Source organism: Haliotis rubra, unplaced genomic scaffold (genome assembly GCF_003918875.1).
Source record: "Haliotis rubra isolate DU_JTF1 unplaced genomic scaffold, ASM391887v1 Scf814, whole genome shotgun sequence".
NCBI classification, from domain to species: domain Eukaryota; kingdom Metazoa; phylum Mollusca; class Gastropoda; order Lepetellida; family Haliotidae; genus Haliotis; species Haliotis rubra.
Genome location: NW_025767540.1, coordinates 246,246 through 251,178, shown reverse-complemented (window position 1 = coordinate 251,178; position 4,933 = coordinate 246,246).

Genomic DNA, 4,933 nt, shown 5'->3' with positions numbered 1-4,933 from the left:
CCCAGCGTGGAAGGGGCCCAGACATCAGCAATAAGTGCACTGTTTGTTTCGAAAATGAGGGCAATGTAAAGTTATCTCCCTGCTCACACACCAATGTGTGTATAATCTGTGTGCGCTATATCATCACTAACTTGGACTGGAGGTGCCCATTCTGCGGCAGCTACATACAGTCATATGCCATGGTTGGCAGCAGCGGAGCACCTAGATCGACATGAAGCATTGTCAGCTGATTATGTGCAGACTCTATTCCCTACCTGACAAATTTTACCATTTTGTTTGGGTTTTTTTTATATTTTTTTATTTTTGATTCTCCATACATCCAGGTCATACAGTTCATTACATAACGGGTTGGTATAATCACGATTCGCAAATATATACAAAGTCGATTTACAGGCAAAATGAATAGGTACTTGAAAATATAATAGCAGTACATGATATATAGCGCTAGGTTAACAGAACAGGTTGTGACATAGTGACCAAAATTTTGTGAAGCTGTCATATTTGCAATTTGAATAGGCATTAAAACGTTCAGCATAATATGTTGTCTTTACGTCTTCTATAATGTAGTTCAAATTTGGTGTTTTATCTCTTTGTTTCATTTTGTATATATTATATTTCACTGCTGTTATTATCAAATTCAGAGCATGGTTTCTCTTTTCACAATATCCTAGAATAATATATTTCTTTGAAAAGATAATATTTGACCCTGTTTTTTGGAATATCCATTCTTCTATTTTCTTCCAAATACCTTTCATGACTTTACAGTCACAAAATAGATGTAGAATTGATTCTTTCTCGTATTTGCAAAATGTGCATGTGTTAGAATCTTTATATTTCATTTTTGTTAGCAAATCATTTGTTGGCAGAAACCCATGCAGTATGCTGTATTGAAACCACGAGTGTTTTACACTATTATACGATTTAAAGGTTGTTTTTTCTATCGTTTCACATATATTATCGTCAATAGACTCACTAAGTTCTTTTTACCACTTGTTTCGATATGTTAAAGGTTTTCTAGATTTACCATTTATGAGTATGTCATAAATATCTCTACATCCTTTTGGGTTTCCTACTATATTTCGTAAAAGACATGGCAAGATCGGGGCTTGGATGTTTTCTTCAATATGGATGTTTATGGATTTGCAGTAGTATTTAATTGATTCCACTATTCCTTGACGCTCTAGGAAGTTAGTTTTGCACCCAAACGATTTTCTTAATTGTTCCACCGTTAAAAAGTTACCTTGGGCGTCAAACATGTCGTTTATATAAGTAATCCCTTTGCTTGAATAATGTTTATAATTGATTGGTTTTCCATCTATTTTAATATTGTCATTTAACCATTTTTTGCTTTTTCTGCTTTTCTGGTTACGAATTTACCCCATGATTTCAAAGTGTCTTTCCAAAAATGATTTATTTCTTGCGTTATTACTGATTCAAGTATGTGTGTTTCGCATGTTTGTATAAAGCTGTCGATGTCCCAATGTGTCTTCGTTTGTAACAATTTCCTTACTTTGGAATCTGAGTAAGTGAGTCTTTTAATCCATGATATTTTTTGTCATTGAAGAAGATTTTTTATCTCTGGAGCTCGTATTCCTCCGTATTCATAGTTCTTTGTGATAGTTTTTCGACTGCCTTTGTCTGGTTTCTGCTCACTTTCCTTAATCATTTGATCGTTTGGGTTCGGTAGACTTACAAATAAATGATTAAGTTGCGGTAAAAGTAAACTTTTTAATATGGTATTTCTACCTAAGGGAGTTAGATCTCTTGCTAGCCCTTGATTCATTGATATTTTGAGAGTCTTAAGTTTATCTTTATAGTTGCCTTCAACCATTTCTGCGATGTTGTGAGTAAATACAATTCCTAATAGTGTAAACGAGTCACTCTTCCAGTCTAAATTCGAGTTTCTGCAAATTTTCTTTTAGAGTTTTTTTCTGAGCCTATCCATAATACCTGTGTTTGTTTACATTTATTTTTAAGCCTGAAAATGAGGCATATTTACTAAGAATTTCTAATGTCGCCTGTAAACATTTTTCAGTGCCATCTAGTATCAGCGAAGTATCATCAGCGTATTGGGAAATTAGATATTCTGTATCTCCAATTTGTATTCCTTTTATTTCATTATTATTTCTAATCATTGTTGCCAAAATTTCTGCACACAGTATAAAAATATAAGGGGAGATGGGATCTCCTTGTCTGCATCCTCTCGAGATATGGAAATAATTTGAAAGGAAACCATTTACAACAACACATGATTGAATGTTATTAAAGAAAATAGAAGAACTTTTTGAATGAAATGCCAGTCAACAGAATCGAATGCCTTTTCAAAGTCAATAAGAAGTAGAATTCCTGGTATATTCATGTATTCAGTATAGTCAATGATGTTTTACATTAGGCGAGTACACTCACCAATATATTTTTTTTACAGAAACCCTTTTTGATCCTCATTTATTATAGAGGGTAGAACTGTTTTTATTCTGTTTGCAATGGTTGATGATCCGATTTTATACGCTACATTCAGCAATGAAATGGGTCTCCAATTCTGAAGCAAATGTTTGGATTTACCTTTTTGGGGAAAACAGGTTATAATGCCTTGCTTTTGAGTCAAAGACAATTCTCCTTTCTCGTAAGCTAAATTTAATGATCTTATAAGATACTCGTGAATATTGGACCAAAATGTTTTGAAGAATTCAACAGTGAAACCCGATGAGCCAGGACTTCTTTCATTTTTTCATTTTTTTAAGACTGTTAAATACTTCTTCATATCTCAATTGTCCTTCTAGACTTTCTTGATGATGTTTTGATAGCTTTAGGACGTCTATGTTTTTAAGCAATTCTGTTAGGTTCACTTTTTCACATGTTTTTTTCGTGTATAGGTTATGGTAAAACGATTTAGTTTCAGTTATAAGATCTTCTTTTTTGGTTAGGGTTTCCGTTTGATTGTTTTCAAGTTTATATATTGCTTAATTTAAAAAGTTTCGATTTTCTAGGGACAGAAAATATTTTGTCGGGTTTTCTCCTTCTTTCCATTTAGCTTTAGATCGTAGTAGTATCCCTTCTGTTTCTTTTCTATTAATAGTCTCTAATTCTCTATTCGCTTCTTTTAATTTTGTTTGTTGATCAAGTGATACAAGTAAATACAAAATTGTTGGTATTTAGAGATTGAGTAGGGTCAAACTGTCTGTGGAACATCAATCAGTGCCTCATCCTGAGAAAAATGTCCTGCAAAGTGATTAAAGGATTTTTAAAAACGTCACTTCACATTGTCTAGTTTCGCTCTTAGTGAACCCCTGGGTATATATAATATCCACAAAATACAGTTAAAAACGGTAATTTTTCATTATACAGCTTGTATTAGGAATCTAAAACGCACCTCCCTCGAAAGCATTTTGCGATTACGCAAGATAATGAGGTAGATGGTCACGTGGTTGCGTGACGTCAGAACCGAGAGTCGCTACATCAACACACGGAAAATACAGTGGTACCGAGCCTGTTCGCTTAAACTGAGGTCTGCTTTTAGTTTAGCAAATAAATCAATCCACGAAGTCAAACCTGGATTTGGATGACATACTAGATACAGATAATACCACATACATGCAACCTTTTCAATTTGAAAGTATTTCTAGCGGCAAGACCGAGAGGAATATTGAGGACGATTACACCAGATGACAACATACAGCCGTGGGACGATCCCGATCCCGACTATGACTATGTTTTGTTTAGACCTACTGCAGACTGGTATGAAAGTTACTTGCCTATCACATGTTAATGGAAAACTGATTAGAAACTGAATTAATTTTTCCGCGGTCACGGTAAATTTTGCAGTCATGATAACGGCAATGTACGTTCGATCAATTTGTTGAGCCTGTCTTCCGGTATACATCGGTATGGGAAGGTAAACACTGAAATAGTTACGTTCGAGGTTCATGATTTTATGATGGTTATTAAGTAACTTTCAGCTTTATTTCATAGAATGCCTCTTCTGCTAAATTTATCCGTAAAGGTTAAGTATGGTGATAATCTTTTCTATGAAATACGTACCGTTACGGAAGCCGATAAGTTCGATCTCACTACTGTTCCATACAATTTCAGATGCTTTTGCATATAGTGCCTGATCCAATGTCACAACAATGTTTTCAAGTCGCAACGTGTTCATAATGGTCAAAGACTGCTGTAAGATTTCATGAACTGTAGACATGCTGGTTGCAGGAGCATTGATTGTTGGAAGATATCCAATGGTGTCCAGTCTTACATCTTCTGCATCACGTGTTTGGATATTAAAACCTGTCCAGGAACCTATTTCTTGTTGCTGAGCACTATGCAATCTTGCAATGATCCATGTAAGGTTTTTCTTCATTGACTCACTGACAGCAGAAACTGTGTACGACTTTACAAGTGGAACAGAAGGTGGGCCGACACGCTTGCCACTGTTATATTGCTGTAGAACTGGGAGAAGTGTACGGCGTCTTGTCTTCTGAACCACTGGGGTTGTACTGCCGTGTGAATGTGGGCCATGAATTGACGGTTGGATTGCAATGCCATTAACTCTATGGGAAGTTCCACCTCCAGTGAGCGTTTCCTCAAGTCTCTAAATATTGTCCCAGGCAAGAGTTGTTGCAACATGTGGGTGGATATCCTGTGGCAAAGGAACAGCACCCTCCTGAGTCAAAGCTAGCTTTTGGAGACAAATGGCAGTTTCAATTTCTTCATACTTTGGATGGGAAACTCAATGACCTAATCGGTTCAAAATTTGAATCATCTCAACATTCCCAGTTAGGGTTTTCACAGCAAATGGGAGCAGGATATGCTTAGGTGTCAGCTTTTTTCCCCCTGTAACAGCATAAACAAGATCTTGACCAAACGATTCAGTTAAAATCTTCGTCTTTTGGTGTGTGACATCAGCTTTCAAATCACCTGTCAGAATAGTTGCAAAAAA